Raw genomic sequence first — 20,295 nt, 5'->3', positions numbered from 1 at the left:
CAGTGCAGGGTTTAGCGAAATATGACGAGTTAAACAAATTATGATTTAGCTGCAGATTCATATTTAATATTCTCATGCATCAAATATAATTGCTTTGTTTCAAAAAGAATAAAATTAAAGAGCATGCTCTCGCGTAAAATAATTAACAAATTACACATTGGGGAAATATCATAGTTTACAGGATGAAAGTATTTAAACACCAAAAATCACCGTTATTTCTGAAGGGACTCTGTTTTGGTCGGATTGATGATTTTTACATAAAGCTTTCTCTCTATGTAAGGCTAAATTTCTTTCGGAAAGCCTCCACAAGATTCTGCATACCTCCCATTTTGTTAATAATATTATTTTTCTCTTAAGTATTCAATAAATGTCATATAGTACTCCAATTTCTATTCAGTTCTAAATTTCAATTATGTTTCAATTTAAGTTAGTCAGGTATAAATTTCAATAAGTAAGTTTTATTCAAGCATAAATTCAAGTGCTGCAACATTAAGAACATATTTATTACCAGGAATTTGGTTGTCGTGAAAACTCTAAGAATAGAATTATAAAAGGAAGAGTAGTTATTTGCCATAGGAATTGTGCTTCAGTTTAGGCTTAGTAGACACATTGATTACAAAATGTATCACCATTTAACCGCAGGCAGCTTTTGCAGGAGGAGCCCTTTACTTTCGAGATAGATTATGTTTTCGAGTCTATTAGATAATCGTAGCGAGAATAGAATTGGAATATTTAGATACTGAATAATCATCAGTTGCACCTGAATAGAGAAAACTCCAGTAGGTCGTATAAGAATGAGACCGACTGTGTGTTTCAATTGAGACATTACTATATTACGTATAACTACATCATGACGTTAATCAAGTATAATTTCTGGCAAAACTTAAGCAACCAATTAACAAATAACACTGCATACATTGCATTGCATGCAATTAACCAATATGGTACTTCTCCCGTAATTCCTTTAGCTCGCATTTATGTAATGCTGCATAATGCTCCAGTGAGTACTGCCAAAAACCATAAATGGCTTACGTCGTGTCGGAAGAACCACTTATTTAGTTCTATCGAGGAGATCGCGTATGGAAGAAGTGGTATGAAAATCTAAACACATCGTAAAAACAAGGGTATATGCAAATTAGAGTAGCTTTATAATAGTGTGGAGTATGCTTTGTTGAAAGAAGTAAGGTCCATTAGTAACTTTAGAAATTTACATTGCAGAAATAGAGGTGGCAGTGGCATGTAATTGCATTTATGCTAATGGTGAATCTGAAACCCATAAAATAACTGTTGGAAAATTGTCTCAAATTATACCCGCAAGCTCGTGGCCATCAAAAAGGCTTTCCGAGGCAATCCAGAAATCCAGTGGCCTCTTATTATTCTCTCTGCGCTCCAAGACATCCTAAGGAGCAACTTTCAACTTACCTAGGACATTATCATGCTCATGAACCAAACTACTGCAGCCCAAAGGACTTTCACACTGCAGTGGATACCAGCGTATGTTGATATTTACGGAAATGAGCAGGCTGATGGCCTTACTAAAAACGCCCGAAATAGTTCTCAACTTTCCAACAGCTTAACCCTTGTCGATGCTGACGCAATAGCCATCCGGCGTCTTACCTCCAAATCAATCAAGAAGAATTCCATTCTGCCCTCAATTGTAAACGTGTCATTTTCACTACCATAGCCAGACTGATAACAAAACTCCTCAAAGGAATGAAAATATCCTCTGATGGTCAGCGAAATTATAATAGCTGTCCTCACTGTACTGATACCCAACTTTCTCCCTAGCGTCTCTTCGAATGTCCTGCTATTTTAGCCAAGCTCTTCAGTATAGATATAGCACCTTGTCCCCAACTCCTCTATTCGTCGAAGATTACTGATGTTGCTTCAGCTGTTCTGGAAACTGTCGGTCTTATTTGACTCCTCTGCACGGACTCCTCGGACAAGACAACATTGCAGAAATGACGTATGTAGGTTTCACTGCAGTTTATTTACAATCTTTTGCGAACGCAATGCTCTGTGGTAATGGTTGAAATAGAATTTCTTTTCAACGGTTCCCATTTCCGAAATTTTTGGCTTAATAGGCATTTCCAGAAAAAACTAAAATTTCTTTAAATTAATATTTCTAACACAGTGTTATACAATAACTTTCTAACTACTTTTTCTACAGGGAATATGTTATTCAGAATCCAAGACTGGCTTTTACATGATATATATTCATACGATTTTCCTTCCTCTTTTCTGAAAACATGACTTCTGATCGAAGGAGTTTCTGTCATTGACCATTTATTTGCTATAATACTTCTACTCTTCCTGAACTGTAGAAAAATCTTTCATTTGCATGGATTGACAAGAAATGGAAGTGAAAATGCATCCTTCTGTGACATAAATAAGTTTGTGCGGTCAGTAAACAAAGGAAATAGACATGAAATTCTAGGGTAAATTTAAACTAAATCTCAGAGTTTTGCTTCTGCTGACGCTTTGGAAGATAGTAAGCAGTACATTACCAAAGTTATGAGATGTCGTCAGGCTTTGATCAAAGTGATAATTAAAGAGTTGATTAAGAATAATAACTTAATGTTAAAAGTACAAAGAAACCTTTTTTACTACGAAATTAAATACATATCTTCAGATGCCGAATTCCACTAAGTTGATATAACGACTGATTTTGGGCTTTCAGTTTCAGTAATTTAACGTTAGTTCCGGATGAGGTAGCTTAGTATATAGAGAATCCGTTTTTTCATAAAGCGTTTAGAAATCTGTAAACTATTTTTTGCAATGACATTTTGGAGAGATGGGTGTTTTAAATGGCATTTCGTCCTGGCAAGAACTGATCATCGATTGTTTCATTTCGTTTAAGACCTTAACAGCAATTTCATAAATCATGAACCAATAATCACTTTTAATTGATATTACTATAAATTAATATAACGATGTGCGAGTCAAATAATTTTATCTGGCATTTATTTTAACACACCTCTGACAAATGTAACGTAAAATGTCAAACTGTCACTTACTTTATGTGCCATGGGTGGGTAACAGATCCTTTAATTTGTATTTGGAAGTGAAACTGTTAATAAGACGGCTGTGGAGAAAGATGAATGCGTGAATGTATTGAAGTGCAAACTAGATGAGGACAGTGAAGTATGTTCTAGTCTGAAATTAAACGAAAAAGAAAATTACGGTTACATATGGTCAATAAAAAAGAACTTTAATTAAATTAGTAAACCAACTAGTTGCTACTGATAGACTGACTATAAATGCATTTATGAAAAGTAACTTTGTATGATAGGCAATAGGAGACAAAAGTTGTATATTTTCGTCCGGTAGTAGAGGCATAACACATTTAAAATACGAACAACGTGATGTAATGAAGACACCACTAATCAGCGTTTGATAAAGTTAGGAGGAGGCTGCAATTTAGTATACTATTTCATTGCTTAAAAACAGACGGCACCTGTGTATACAGATCTTCAGATGCCGAATTTCACTATGATATGATTTATTTTGGAGTTTCTCGTTCAGTAATTTAACGTTAGTTCTGGATGTTATAGCTTAGTATACAGAGACTATGTTTTTTTATAAAACGTTTCGAAATCTTTAAGCAATTTTTGTTTAAAGATTACTTACAACTAATTTATACAATTGAAAGTAAATTTTGGAATACAAGAATTCTCAGTCTTTTTCCTTTGAAAGTACTTTAAAGCTGTAGAAGTTAAAAATAATTTGGACTTAATATTAATCGGAGTTACATTGTTGCTTTAGTCACAGATCGATTAAGTACTATGAATAAACTCAGAAAACAATGAGCTGTCTTCATCACTTATGAACATGACTAACTGATTATATGCGATACATTTTCTTAGGAGAAAAGAAAGCGGTTCAAATATAAATCAAGAAGACGAGAAAAGAGAAAGCGAGGAAAGAATAAAATGTGAAAGCTTTTAAGATTTTATAATACGGCCCAAAGGGACGCTTTTTTCATATACACACACACACATATACACAACTTGAGAGCATTCGGTAATTTCCCTTTGAGCTAAAAAATATTTAAAAACAGCATATCTTTAGAATATGCAATAGTCTTGCGCGCTGTATATGGAAATATCATTTTACATACATTGTTGCCTTTGTTCGCTTTGAAAGCGTTGAGTTTGTTAATCAAATTTCGTTTACGTTTTATAAAATATGAAATAAATAATAAAATAAATTATAAATTTGAGCTTCCAGGTTCCCATATTCGGGTGGAGGTATATGTTATTCAAGACTGGACGGCTGTGGGTACCGTTCCTTTTTCGCAGTGGGGTAAACATACATACTTTCATGCAGATTCTTCTTTATTTAATTTATTTAAATATGATACAGGACGACAATATTTTGTGGCAAACCTGGAAAGATTAACGAAATTTACTTTGCGTTTTTTATGTCTCGAAAGCACGATTTAGGATATATATAGAATTTACATACAGCATTGCTCTAACGTAGGCATTTTGACGCAAAATCAAACTTTTTCAGAAATGGCATACCAGTATTTTTTATATTTTGATTCTATGTCTCAAATTATGGCCAGATATTACATTTTCTAAAATTCGGCGTGGAACTTCACCGGGAAATTCCGCTTCACTAAGAATTTTTTCAAAATATAGGTTTCAGGACAATATGGCAAACTTCACAAATTACCATCTTATAACAATTTTATACTTGTTGCCGCCAATTATTAACTGAACTGTTTTGTTTTAACTAGAAACAAAGCGAAATACAGTCACGGATATAAGATTATAAATTTAATAAATTGCAAATTGTTTCGTCTTCATTTTTAGCTCAAAAAAGCGTTGTTTGTAAGCAATATTTTGTGACAGTTTACCATTTCCACAGGAGAACATGAATATATGTATGATTCTCTCATTGTGAAAAAACGACGGTTCTAGAGCCATTAAATTTTGAATAACGTAAACCTCCGCCCGAACATGTGCACTCGGAAGCCCGAATTTTGAATTTCGAATTTGTTTTATCATATATTTCATACTTTGTAAAACTTAACGAATTTTTTATTAACAGACTCAGCTATTTCAAACCGAGCAATGGCAACACTGTACAGAAAAATGTATTATTATGTCCAGCACGCGAGTCTATCTATCGGAAATTATAAAGGTATGCATTTTTTAAATATTTTTTGTGATTGTGCTGTTGAATTGGAATTTTTGTGGTTTAAGTGCGGACATCATGATAATAAATAAATTTAAATAATACTCAAAAAGTTTAAAAAAATGCTTCTTTGGGCGTAATATAAAATCTGAAAGCTCTCAGACTTAAAATTTCTTGTTACATGCTCCGCCCTTAAACATAGGCATTACACGGAAAGAGAGGGATACCCCGTGAAGGTCTTTCTAAGGGAACCTGGTTCCTAACCATGTTACACATGGGAAAAACCACAAAAACGCTCATACAGCCAGTTAGTTCGCCGGGACTCGAACCCCTTAACGAGCTATCAGCGTTCCACGGCTTTTACCGCTCGACTGCTGGTAGGATCATCTTCATATTTTATGTTTATAATTGTAAAACTCAGTTTTTTTGTTTTGTTTTAAGCAGAATCAACACATTATAGAGCAATTAGTGTCTTCCCGAAACACTTAAGTTCCTAATAATGCTTTCCTTTTTACTTACATCGCATTAACATTTATTGGGTATAAAATTCTTTAAAAATTTTTCATTAACAAAAGGTTTAAATGCTGGGAGATTAAAAAAACTGTTTGAACAATAACTAGTGCAATTACGCGCGAATAATTACTAGAGGTTAGTTTCATTGTGAAGTAAAGTTTTATAGCACATAATGTCCTTCATCAGTCTGAAAGACGTTTGAATAAACCTCCATCAATTTCCACGTCAATAGTAGTTTAAAGTTAGCAAAAAAATTTGCCACATGTTTCTTCCTTACTTAACGTCCGATCAGCTTATTTCAGTACAATGCATTCTTTTTTATCGATTTAAGGCAACGCAAGAGGAATAAATAAAAAAAAAACCCTTTAAAGTGCCTATGGAAAATCTTGTTATCGGGATTTTCCCTTCCATTACCCTGTTTTAACCATTTTTCGTCTTTGCTGAGGAGAATAAAAGATTAAAAGTATTTAACACTGTCTTTAAGTAGTTCATTACTAAAAGGCCTACAAAGAAACAAAACTATTCAAGAAGTTGGAGCATTAGTGTTTCCATTAACGCGATGATGATGTAATTTTTACATACTCTTTTATTAAAGTGTCGCTTTTCTAAGGCATTTCCCGAAAATATGCTTATTTCATTCATACTACTGTAAGTCTAGGAATGTTTTTGTAACTTTTGCATTAATTAGCAACACTAAGATGATATGTACCATTAAAAAGTAATTTGTGACTGTGACAATGACTTATTTTTGAGGCTTATCGCAGACAGAGTTTTAACAAGTTCCTCATAAATTAAAATCTGTTGCAATATTTCAGTGTATGTGGTGATCTATTAACCACTTAGAACTTATGACCTAGGGGAAATTGGGTGACTTATGAATTACTATTACTAAAATACTCATGAACATGTACTGCTCGGGAAGTTGCTAAAGTTTTCTTAAACATGCCCAAAATCGCTAGAGAAAGAAACATTCAAATTTTCGGCTTCAAAGCAAAAAAAAATTCAAATTTTGGTTTTCAAAAAAATGTCAAAACTTAGCTGTTTTTTGTAAAAAAAGTATAATTCTGGTTTGTTTTTCTCAGATTAAAATGACCATTAAGGATTTAGATATAGAAGCATTACATGCAGTTTTATTTTTAATACATTATGCGCATAATTAAATTATTCTAATTTTGACACGCTCTTTATTAGTCCCTAGGCATTTACAGCTATTTGAATTTGTATATTGAATTCTTATTGTCTTTTAAGCGTGTTTTCGAAGTCTTAAATGGTAATTGGTCCTTTCATTTTTCATTAAATTTCAAAAATTAATCTTTAAGAAATACATGGTGAAAATACCATTTACCATTCTTTGAGTTATTCTATGTTGCGACAGATTAAGTACGTGTGAAAGATTGCAGCAGTGTCTCAATTGTTATAAAAGACATTTCTATTCCAGTGTATTGAAAAAGAAAGACTTACTTTGTAAATTCATAAGGTTGACTTGCATAACTGCGTTGAGTTGTATTTATTACTATGTACAATAAATATGGTATCTTACTTTATAAAAGGTTCAGTTTAATGCCTTGCCTTGTACATAATTTCTGAGAGTTGTTATTTCAGAAACATGATAAAGGTCATACTTTTCCTGGAACATTCTACGTATTTGACTCCTTTTACTGCGGTCTTATCGAAATTAAACGAAACCAAATTTTCTAGGTTTATAAATAACAGAATTTTTCATTAGTAAAATATGCCTTTCAATGTGACTAATAAAATTTCTCAGAAACTAAGATAAATATTATTTTATTAACCAATCCAGACCTAAGAATAAGTGCTATTTTAATAAAATATTTTACACATTTTTCAATATGTTATATATTATTTCGGTGTTTAATTTAACGTTTGCTTATTGTTTTTACAATATCAAGTGAAAAATCTTAATATTTAATTTCACTGTTAGTGTTATTTTAATATTTTATGTGCAAAGTGTGTTTCACATGAATAATTTATAAGAATAAAAAGAGAGATTCCTCAGCTCTACGTCAGAGGAAATATTCTCCTCTCATTACTTGAAAGGTTTTCTACATTTCAGTACGCAGGTTAAAATTCATTTATTAACTGATTTACCAAATATTAATAAGGTTTTTTACATCATAATTTCAGGCAAATTACATTAAAAAATGTAATAAATACACCGTAAGAATGAAAAAGATTTAGAAATAATATTAAGATCTTTTTTTCTCAAATACTCATTTTAACCAAACTGCTTCGTTTGATTGCAGTGTAACTGCAAAGCATATTATTAAGTGATTAGTGCAAAGTGTTACACGTCCGCCAAACCAGGATAGTGGTTAGTAATTATGACTGCCGTACCGAAGGGCCCGGGTTCGTATCCGGAAAATGCAATCAGTTTTATAAATGTATAAGTGCCTGTGGGGCATAAGGGCACTCTAAACATGCGACAAGCCGAACGTTTTCTCGAGAGATTGATAGTAGGGTAAGAGGGGTGGGAGACTCTCTGATCCATTCCCAATAGGAAGCTCTTCTTCAAAATTGGAAGCGTAAAGTCGTGCTGTCACCCGTATGGTGTTCAAGGCTCCTGCCAACGACAGGCGCAATATTGCCTTCTTACCACAATGAATTTCGGGGTTATAATGATTTCAGACGAGCAATATCAGTCACAAGAACAACAGCATGTCCGCGTTAATTTTTAAACTGAAAAAAGAGGGCAATTACGATGAAAAGCTTATAAATAGAAATAAATGCTTTTGCAAAATGACTTCGTCAATAAGGAAAAGAAACAAAAACACCTTTCAATATGTTTTAATATTTTCTAAAGAGTTCAATTTTGTTCCTCACACAACCTACGTTTGTTAATCAAATTCTGATGCTTTATCATTTAAGAATATGAAAGGAATGTCTTTAAAAATTAATAAAAAATAGAATAATACAAATTTTAATATAAATGATTTAATTTAGTATAACTGAGAATCGGTTACATAAAGTACCTTAGTGAATTCAATTATTCTTATCTTATTTAGATTTATAAGTTTTTGTTTTTAAATTTCACGTCATTTCCAGTGCAAATTTTTCAAGTCCAATTCGTTTTTAATGAATTTAACATTATAATTACGGAACCCGTCATGTTGACCCTAAACGAAATTAAATTGTTCGTAATTTTTTATTTTATTTTTAAATATTTCATCATTTTTTTTTTTTACTTTTTTCCGAAGTATATACTAAGATTGAGTTAATTTCATTGGCCTGTTTTAAATGACTAATTTTATATAAAATCTTATATACCTAGAATTACGGCTAGTTGTTTTCGCTATTCTTCTTCCCTAATTAGTAAAAGGCTAATTGGTTTGGCGTAGTAGTATCTTGACACCCTTTGTTTGGGCGTTCATTCGATTTTCATGTCAAATGTTATTCGAAGACTGATTGAAACAGAAGTATGCCTCTCCTCCCACAATGGTAAAGTTCAAAACGGAGTTCTTGTTTATTTTAATGTTTTAGTGAGTTCTTCGCTTTATTCTGCACCAGACCTTCATTTCATTTGCAAATGTTCGAGGCTTCTGATCATTTGTTTTGTTGTAATTTTTTTTCTTTCAATCATGTTGCATGGAACTGTTGGAAGAAAATAACTATCTAAAAAGAACAAGAATTACTCAAGATAAATTCTGGCTCAAAAATGAGTTCCAGTAAAAAACATAATACAGAAATTTATTCTATTTTATCTGATAAAGATTGCATTAATCCAACTATAAGTGAATCCGATTCATCAGTTGAAGGGTTTCTTATTCCTTCAAAACTAAACTGCGATAATATTCACCATCTGATCTTGATGAAGAACAAAACATTCCTCTATCATTTCCACCTCGTATCGACTCCAAACATAACATTCTAGTAAAAGGTAGTTATGGCGGTTCAAGATTTAGCCTTGAACAAGAACTAATAGTGAACAATACGAGAATTAGTCAAAGATAAGGAAGCAGTAGCCCAAAAAAAAAAAATAAATAAATAAAGGCAAAACATGTAACAAGCCATAGCCCAATAATAAAAGAGGCAAATTTGATATTTTGAAATAAAGAAAATCAGTCAAAAGCTGAAGAAACTGCAAATGATGGTACAATTTGGGAAAAGGGTAGTTCTTTCGGCAAATTCCTCTGGAAGACCTGAAAACGTTTTACGGGAAGCCGGTGAGACAACTACTTTGGCTAACAGAAAAGTAATTGATAGGAAAGAAAGTATAGAAGCGAGACTTTAAATCAACGAAAAAACATTGCTTCATATACAGCAATGCCTCGAAACCGAGGCACATCAAAAGTGAGGAAATCTAAATTGGAATTTTTCACTTGATGAGCTAAGCTCTTGTAATGATCTAATGTACGACTGAAGCGTTTTGGCTGTCAAAGGATTTTCTGTTTCGAGTTTATGGTCAGGATCTTGGTGCACAAAAGTATTTAGTGAAGCAGTGCCAGGCAATAGTAAGGACAGATTCTAAAACGTAATGAAATATTTGCACTTTGATCTTATAGTCAATTAGATCGTAAATATTACAAACTGATCCATTTGCTGTGGCTTCAGATGTGAAGAATATCTTTATCAAGTATTGCTTATTGTGTCACAAAGCAGACGAAAATATTACAATTGATGAACTGTTATTCCTATAATAATAAGATGTACTTTAGACAGTATTTACTAAAACAATAAAGTTGGCGTAACAATTTGGTTTCAGTTGATGTAAAAGCAAAATTCTTTGTAAGTGGTTATTCTTATTCGGACAAAAATGAAAGCTGACTCTCTGAAGAAACTGTTCAGGAGAATGTCGTTTATCAGTTAACTGAGCCCTTTTATTCTAAGCGAAGAAGTATTTTCACGGACAATTTATTGATTTATCTGCATTAATACATATATTGAGGGATAAAGGAATTAGTTATATTTGCACAGTCAGCCGTGCAAACGTTTTTGTGTAATATATATAACTTTACTACTAGTGGTTTATGCTATAAAAGAGAAATAATAGTCATGAAATTTTGTAGAATAAAAAAAAATAATAAAGCAATTTTTTAAAAGTGTTAACCCTGTAATCTAAATTATAACATATTTTATTAAAAATATTTAAAACATTCGATTTTTTCCATTAATTAAGTTCAAAATGGCCCCACACCGCAATTAGATGTAAACCGAAATACCGGAATGCTAGTGTTAACTAAATAAGATTTAAATTAATTTTATAAGTTAGAAGGAAAACATTCATAATATTTCTCCTTAAATTACAGTTAATGTTTAGTATTCTTAAAAGAGTTTAAATTTTTATATGTTGCGCTTTTGCAATTTGGAAGAAAGAAGAAATAAAAAAAAGAAAGAAAGAAGAAAAAAATAGTCTCGGTAACAGTCAAATTCAGGGGATAATTAAAATTAAAAAGTAATTAATTACAAATTAATAATACTAATTATTAATACAAATTAAAATAAATTCATAAAACTAAATTAAAAATAGTAATTATTAAGATTTGGTTTAAAAATTATACACTATAGAACAATAATGTTTATGGCAAAATTTTAATTTTTTACATTAGAGAAGCAAAGATATCTAAGTTTGTTCTTAAACACTCATTATTCTTACAGATTCCTCTCGAAATGTATGTCGCCTGCTGTTTTCCAAGGTAGCGGCATTAATCGTTTTCTTCCTTCAAACGAAAGATACTTAGAGGTTCTATTTACTTTCTTGGGAGACTCGTAGAAACAGGCGAAGATAAACGCAGTGTTTACCTTTTGTTTGTTGTCTAAAATCTGTAAATAATTCCTATATTATAGCTATATGATACTTATCTCTAATCCCTCACTTGTAAAGACTGTTCAGTTTTGATTATAGTGTATGCTCCGTCACTGCTCGTTAATATTTAGGTAAATCTTATTGAATGAGGACACTCGCACTGAGGGTTTTGATATATATTACAAACAAGGTAACTTAATTTGTTTTTAGAGTTCTAAGTAGTTTTATTTTTATCCCATACAATATAAAATATCAGAAATTTTTTAATATAAAATGAGAATACATGCAGTGTTTTTCAATTCATTAATTTAATAAATTTCCCACAGTTTCGTTTTCAACTTGACCAAAAACCGTCAGTACTAGTAGTAGCATTTTGCAGATTATTTTGAGTCAAATATTTTCTAGTTGTTTCGGTTTAACTTGTAGAGTTGCGCGCCTCCAACTTGCACGCAACCAAGAGGTGACTGTTGAAACTGGAAAAAAGTCTTGCTAAGGGTTTAAGTCCCTTTTTATTCAAAGTAATAAATTACAATTGCGTGCTCTTGACGCCCACAAACTACGCCGACCCGGCGGTAAAATAAAAATAAGAACCTGAAAAGAAAATAATACCAAGACTCTAACTACGAGGCTCTCTAAAAGTAACTGACCTCATCGCGTTTTACAATACCACTGCTAATTCAGCAAACTTTGAATATCACGTCGAACGATTAACAATTCTCTAAGGCAAGCACACAGGCCGAAACGCGGGGTTCTTCAAATTCTGGCTAACTACCTCCGCGCTCGTGAAGTAAGAACAGCACACTTCGAACTCGTTTCCTTTCTATTTAACTCAGAATACTTCCTCTGATAATTTGAATCCTTGCGCGTTCTACTAAAATTTACGTACTCTGGCATTGGCAGTTCCAGGGGAAAGTAAGGCTTGACAGGAAAGATAGTTTAAACTTAAAATAAATGTTAGTTAAAATAAATATAAACCCTACATTTGCCGCTTCCAGAATTTGGAAAACTTGGAAGCAGGTCCTACAAACGACCTGTTGAAAAGTTTCTATAATTCTGAACTAACTCTCGAGAGCCTCGTTTACACAAAAAAAATCTTATGTAACAAATTTTATACTAAATTTCTGTCGATACTTATAAATCTCTCTTCTTACAGCAACTTTTCCTGGACTTCATCAATCAATTTTGTTCTTTTCCTTCCAGCATCTGGAAGGAATAAGTATCAGTATCTTTCTAAATACATTATAATTTACACTTTCTTGACACTGAATAAATTTTTGTTTTTAAACGATTCGTTTTCCTTAGTTACTGCTTAATTCACATTCATTCAATTTTTCAAGCATTAAATTAACTTTACCCTGGCTCTCCACCATGTGTGGTGTCAAACGGGAATATTCGTGTTTTAGTCTTACAACACTTTCCCTAACCACCATGATTTGTTAGAATTCAACGACCAAATAGACACACCTTACTCGACATTCTACAACTCGATGAGCTACTTTAACATTCTTAGAAATTCAAGTGTAGGTGGAGAACCCTACAAAACACATTCATTCTAACTTCCCCCTCATTCATCTTTAGACATGCAGGCTTTCGCTCTAAAGCATGATTTTATCTACAGTTTAATACTTAAATTTTGAATTCATTGCTTTTGAGCATTTTACTTTTAGCATCTAAAATTTTATGCTTCTAGACTAAATTCTTCTTTTACATAACATTCAAGTATTTACGTACATTTACAAAATTTTAATACATATGATTTTTACAATTTACCATAAAATGAATAAGAGAAAATAAATTTTTACTTTACTCATTCTTCGCCAAGCTGGCGGCACTGAAACTAAAATTCTTATTAATACAAGAATACGAAGTTATTTTTCTCTTCGGCCAAATTTTGGCTTTAACATAACAGAATTAGTCTTTCGACCAACAGAAAATGCTTGTTCTTAGCTTTTATACTTAAAGAATATAATACTTTTGCCTTAGCTAAATAAAGTAAAACAAAACTAAGTCTCAACCGAGACATAGTGACTTTCGTCAAAACATAGAACTTCGTACTTATTCATAACATTTCGGAACAAAAGAAAAAAAAATTATAGAAGATTTTAACTTATCTTTCAGTTTTTCGATGATTGAAACTCCGTCATTCTTTTCTGGCAAAATTGTTCCCATGTTATAGGTTTCATGGACGTCAATCTTCTCCTTACTGACCTCCGAGTGTCGTCCACATTAGTTTTTCTTTTGCGTCCTCTTCATGCTGGCCTCTTGGCGGAGTAATCGTCGGGTTGTTGTCGTTTTCGTTTTTCCATTGGACGGCTGGTCTTGACATCCTCCGGTCTGGAGTCCTTTTTGAATTTCTTCTGTTGTTCCTGGTATTTTCGTTCCTCCTGCTGTCTTTTCAGTTTCCGGAACGGCGGCCTTGCTTGCACCTGACTCTCTGGCCCTGGGAGCGTTCTCCTTGATGTATAATTTCTACTGCGATACGTTGTAGGTGGTGTTTTCCTCTTTACCAAGGTTTCTTTACGCGGTGGATTTGCATTCTTGTTTTTCTTAAATGCTGCAGTTTGAAAGTTTTCATTTTTTCTTTTTGGTACCGTCCTCCGGGTTGTAGAAGGGCTAGGTCTCTCTTCATTTCTCTGCTTCTTGGATGGTGGAACAGTTGTTGTTATTTCTGGACCTTCTACTTCGTTTAGGCTTGAGTCCTGCAAGAAACTTTTAAGAATTTCAAAATCATTTGGATTATAATATTTTTTCACCTGGTCGGAACTTGCTTTACAGATCTCCCCTCTCTCGTTCTTAAGGTACAATACGACTCCTTTGATTTCCTGAATTACATAGGGGCCTTCAAATTTTGGAGCTAGCTTTGCCGTAAAATTGTCTGGGGCACTTGATAAGGAAAATTTCCGCTTTAATACCTTATACCCAACTTTAAAATCTTCTTCATGGCGTTTTCTATCGCAATACACTTTTTGCTTATTTCTTGCCGTATCCGAGCTTTTAAGCGCCTGATCAATAAGTTTTTGCACATCTTTCTGTTTAAACTCTTGCTCTCTTTGTTGCACAAAGAATAATTTATCTAAAGGTGTAATTAACTTTCTGCCTAAAAATAATTCTGCTGGGGTTTTTCCCGTAGTATCGTGATTTGCCGTTCTTAAAGCATAAGCTAATTCATTTATGTAGCCATCCCAGCGCTTGTGATGTGTGCTCACGTAACTGCGAATTATTTTTACGATGTTTTTATTCACTCTTTCTGCTATGTTTGCCTGTGGTCTATACGGAAACATTTTGATATGGCGTATGCAAAGTCCAGTGCATATGTTTTCAAATATTTGACTAACGAATTGTTTACCGTTATCGCTAATGACTTTTATCGGTGTACCGTATTTTAAAATGTATCTGTATAAGAATGCATCTGCGACTGTATTGGCTGACGCGCGTTTAAGTGGAACAATTTTTGTCCATTTTGAAAAATGATCTACTATTAATAAAAGAAAACGATTTTTATTTAACTCGCTCTGGGGGAAAGGACCAAGAAGATCTATGCCTAAAATTTCATTCGGAAATGTAGCGCGAATGCTATTTAAGTACCCGGCCGGGCTGTAATTAATATCATTTATTAACTGACATTGATTGCAGGACCTGACATACGCCGTTACTATTTTGTATAATTGCGGGAAATATACCGCCTCGCGTACCCTTTTAAAGTCTTTCTCACCCCTAAATGATCCGCTGTTTTCGCGTCGTGTAATTCCTTCAAAATGCTTAATCGAAGCGAGGCTGTGATGACTGGTTTGTACTCGAGATTTTCGTTTGTTGTTTTCGTATAAAATAATAAATTATCTATTATTTCATAGTTTTCTGCTCTATTTCTTATCGCATCGATATCTGTGTGCTCAAAGCTTTCGGGGTCTTTCAAATATGCATAGATATTTCCAAATTCAGGATCAGCTTTCAGTTCAGTGATAATCATATCTCTAGAATCTAAAACTTTTGAAGTCACCACAGCGCATTTAAGTTCATTTCCTTCATCGTCCAGTTTTATACGAGAAAGTGCGTCAGCTACATTGTTTTCCTTACCCGGTTTATATTTTATTCTGAGATTATATTCTTGGAGTTTTAAAGCCCATCTTATTAACCTGGGCGTTAGGGTTTTCCCCGAGTAAAGTCTACCAACAGCCGCATGATCCGAAAAGACTGTTACTGGCGCTTTGCCGAAATAAACTCGAAATTTGTGTGCAGCCATTAATACGGCTAATGTTTCTCTCTCTGTAGCTGTATAATTCCTTTGTGTCTGATTCAACGTTTTACTAAAAAATGCCAGGGGATGGCTATTTTGCATAAGAACCGCAACCACCGCATAGTCCGACGCATCTGCTGCAATTTCCAGGTTTTCGTCCCCCTCCGGGAATTTTAAAACAGGGGCATTGATGAGCGCTTCTTTTAATCTTTCAAATGCTGTATTTGCTTCCGCTGGCCACGTAAATTTACTTCTCTTTCTTTTGATTACTAAGAGTGGTTCAACAATATTAGCGAAATCTTTTATGAAAGACCGATAGTAAGAACATAACCCAAAAAAAGAAGAAAGTTTCTTGGCGGTGTTGGGCAGTGGAAAATTCTTGATTGCTTTTATTTTTGAACCTTGCGTTTCTATACCCTTTTGCGAAATTTTATAACCGAGATATTTAAGTTCTTTAGTTGCGAACTTGCATTTTGAGGCGTTAATTGTAAGACCGGCCTCTTTTAATAATTTAAAAACTTCTAGATCTTTAATGTGTTGTTCCAACGTACTACTCGTTATAATTATATCATCTAGATAGATTAAAGTCGATTTTCCTAGGACAGGCTTTAGAACAATATCCATAGCTCTCTGGAATGTTGATGGGGCCCCACACAACCCAAAGGGCATGCGTAAAAATGCATAAGTGCCCGATTTTGTTATAAACGCGGTTTTATGTATGTCTTCGGGTCTCATAGCTATTTGATAGTAGCCAGACGTTAAGTCCAACGTACACATTTATCTTGTCGATATGATCTGTCTAATAATTTCCTCTATAACCGGCAAAGGGTAAACTGGGAATTTAGTAATACTATTTAGTTTTCTGTAATCGATAGCAAACCTCCAAGCCCTTTTATCCGAAGGAGGAAACTCGTTCTTTTTCCTACATAGTACGACTGAACTCGCGTACTCACTATTTATGGGCGTTATTATTTTATTCTTTAACATCTCCTGAATATGTTCTTTGATGATTACGTCTTTTTGTTTGTCATAACGATAAGGGTTAGTCCTACAAGGTTTTTCGGCATTTAATTGTATCTGATGCGTAACTATTTGGCAACTAGCAGGCTTTTCTGAAAACAAGTTAGAAAAGTTACTCGCCACTTGCTGGATGGATTGACTTTCATGGTCATTCAGATGGCTAAGTTCAACTTGCGGTTTCTCCACAGGTTCCACCACCCTTTGGTCCATCTCCAGCACCACGGAACTGTCTTGAAAATTCAGCTTGGCCCTCGCGGCCCTTAAAAACTCCATACCTAAAATAAGAGGATTTTGCAGATTCTTCACTACAAAAATAAATACTTTGAGGCTTTCCTCTTTTACCTGTATGTTTAATGATAATTTCCCGATGCAGTGACAGGTTTTTCCTTGCGCCGCTATAACTTCCGTATTTTTGGTTTTAAATAATCGTACCCTATAAAAATTCTTTTTGAAGTATGTTTCGCTCATAAAATTTCCTTCTGCTCCTGTATCGATGAGGGCTTCTACTCGTACATCGCCAACCAGGACTTGTATAATTGGTAGATGTGAGTTTTTTACGATGACCGTATTTAAACGTCTTTTTGAGGGTTTTTTTAAAACTTCCGGGGTCTGGACCCTCGCTTTCACAGGCCCCTCTACTCGTTTAAAGGTTTCCTTTCAAGTTCTGCCTTCTGGGTACGCGGATGTTTGTTTTCGAATTTTCTTTTTGGGCCTTGACCTTCGAGGTTCGATGAGTTAGCTTGATAGCTCTTTCCCCCATAAGAGCGATTTGCATTTCTGGTTTCCTCCTTCCTTCGGGTACTTTGAGAATATGTTTCCCCTCTCGCTTTTTCCGCTATTCTGCGATTTTGAAACTTCACCGCCAATTCGAAAAGTTCCTGCAATGTGTTTGGGTTTCTAATTTCAAAGTAGTCTTGGACAGCGGGTAACAATCTTGGTAATATTATTTCAATAATCTCCGCATCGGGTTTTTTTCCATACAGCATATCCGTTAGCTTGATTTTTCGTAAAATAAAGTCCGTCAAATCTGCTGTATCCCGTTGATAGAAACTATATAGCTCGGCTTCCAGCCGTGCGCGATCTTTCACTATGGGGAAGGCCTTTACTAACGATTTTTTGAAATTTTCAAATGTATACGTCGGGCTTCCAAATTCACCTAGAAGAAATTTGCCTATATTTTTCCACCATAGCGCGGCCTGTCCTCTTAGTGCTGATGTGGCGATGGCAACTTTTTGTCTTTCAGGCACAGGGTAGAGCTGAAAGTGATTTTCTAGGCCTTCTAGAAATATCGCCACCGAATTTTTACCGTCGAAATGAACGTTTGGCTTGATTGACTCTCTCAAAGTCTGGACCAGGTATCCAAATCCTTCCAATTGGCTTGCCATTTCTTGGTGTTGTCCCGCGGCTGCCATCCGATTTTCGGCCATTTCAGTTCGATAAGAGTTCGGGCGCCAATGTAGAGTTGCGCGCCTCCAACTTGCACGCAACCAAGAGGATAAAAATTTGCCTATATTCTTCCACCATAGCGCGGCCTGTCCTCTTAGTGCGGATTTGGCGATGGCAACTTTTTGTCTTTCAGGCACAGGGTAGAGCTGAAAGTGATTTTCTAGGCCTTCTAGAAATATCGCCACCGAATTTTTACCGTCGAAATTGACGTTTGGCTTGATTGACGCTCTCAAAGTCTGGACCAGGTATCCAAATCCTTCCAATTGGCTTACCATTTCTTGGTGTTGTCCCGCGGCTTCCATTCGATTTTCGGCCATTTCAGTTCGATAAGAGTTCGGGCGCCAATGTAGAGTTGCGCGCCTCCAACTTGCACGCAACCAAGAGGTGACTGTTGAAACTGGAAAATAGACAAAGTCTTGCTAAGGGTTTAAGTCCCTTTTTATTCAACGTAATAAATTACAATTGCGTGCTCTTGACGCTCACAAACTAAGCCGACCCGGCAATAAAATAAAAATAAGAACCTGAAAAGAAAATAATACCAAGACTCTAATTACGAGGCTCTCTAAAAGTAACTGACCTCACCGCGTTTTACAATACTGCTGCTAATTCAGCAAACTTTGAATATCACGTTGAACGATTAACAATTCTCTAAGGCAAGCACACAGGCCAAAACGAGGTGTTATTCAAATTCTGGCTAACTACCTCCGCGCTCGTGAAGTAAAGTGAGTTGCGCGTTTCCTTTCTATTTAACTCAGAATACTTCCGCTGATAATTTGAATCCTTGCGCGTTCTACTAAAATTTACATACTCTGGCATTGGCAATTCCAGGGGAAAGTAAGGCTTGACAGGAAAGATAGTTTAACTTAAAATAAATGTTAGTTAAAATAAATATAAACCCTACAAACTTTTATTTTAATTAAAAGACTTTTATTGACTTGAATTTATGATAAAGAATTTCAATGATAGCATATGTTATAAAACACTTTAAATATTGTGTTTCAAAATAATGATTTAGAATAGTTTACATAAGAAGGTTTAACTTTAAATTATTATATTATTTTAATATCAGATGTCACCTATTTTTCAGAGACAAGAATATGTAGATAAGAAAATATTAAAAACAAAGTTAATGAATTTTCACCCTAAGCCTGAAATCTTCAATTCTTCCTTCCTTATTTCAGAAATTCGACGTTGGCACAAAAAATATTTATTCATATAAATAAATATGACGAGATTTTAAAAATAAAGCAATCAAAGATGTAAGGTGATTTCCCAGTTATTTTTTATGATAGTAAAATAAGATTGATTCTGGAGTCCTAAAACGAAACATGTTCTTTGCCTGCCTTTATACGGTTGATCAGAATTTACTCCTCGCTTGACAAACTGATCTGCTTGACAATGTCTTTTTGTAAATTAGAATCATACGAGAATTTCTTTTCGTTTTTGTGAATGTAGTTTGACAATCCATGACAGATAGTCTTCCAACCTCATTTGTAATTCAAATTTAATTTCAGCTAAGTGGAGATCCTTAAAGAAATTCATGAAAGAGAGAAGAACAAATTCTTTTTAGTTGAATTCAACGGTTAAAAGCAATGTAGAAAGGGAAAATAAGTGCAAATTGATGCAAGTGCTAGTGTATCCTGTCTCGGAGATACATTGCACACAGTTCTTTTAGAGCTGGAAGTTAGAAGGAGACACTCTTTTATAATGAAGAAATTTAAGTGGCAGAAAAGAATAATTTTGTGTAACATTTTTTATGGCTAGAGAAGCATGTTTTGATCTCACATTTTAATATTTTCACTTCAGTTTTTACGTTATTAGGAGAAGAATCTCTTTCAGTTCAACTATATTGTCATGTAATCTACAGCATATACAAATTAATTGTAAATTTGATAAATTATAAAAATATTCCAAAGTGAGTTGATGATATAAAAGCAATAGTTCAATAACACTAAACTAATTTCAGAGAACATTTTATTTTTTACATTACAAGCACTTAACAATAATTAGAAGCAATCTCTTTATAGTTCATTTCTGTAGAAAGGTTTGAATTAAGAGATGATAATAAGATGAGAAATAATTTTCACTACTGTGGTTATTAGAATCAGGGGAAGTTTCATAAGGTAAGCCTTTTTCTTATTAAAGTATGAAATTTACTATCGTTTGCGGATATATT

The 20,295-nt window shown here is 33.9% G+C and overlaps 1 protein-coding gene across 1 annotated transcript in view; it reads right to left on the bottom strand.

Moving 5' to 3' along the window:
• LOC118184976 (prolactin-releasing peptide receptor-like) overlaps positions 1–20,295 on the bottom strand; it is a 396,902-nt gene that overhangs the window by 290,840 nt on the left and 85,767 nt on the right. The window contains exon 2 of the mRNA XM_085817523.1: positions 3,018–3,156. The gene's annotated coding sequence lies outside the window, so the exon portion shown is untranslated. The remainder of the gene's footprint in view (positions 1–3,017; positions 3,157–20,295) is intronic.

This window comes from Stegodyphus dumicola, chromosome 5 (assembly GCF_044657685.1).
Source record: "Stegodyphus dumicola isolate Sdum_Otavi_A_Nest chromosome 5, ASM4465768v1".
NCBI classification, from domain to species: domain Eukaryota; kingdom Metazoa; phylum Arthropoda; class Arachnida; order Araneae; family Eresidae; genus Stegodyphus; species Stegodyphus dumicola.
Note: the sequence above shows the minus strand (reverse complement) of the source record. Positions and strands in the feature narration are given on the sequence as shown.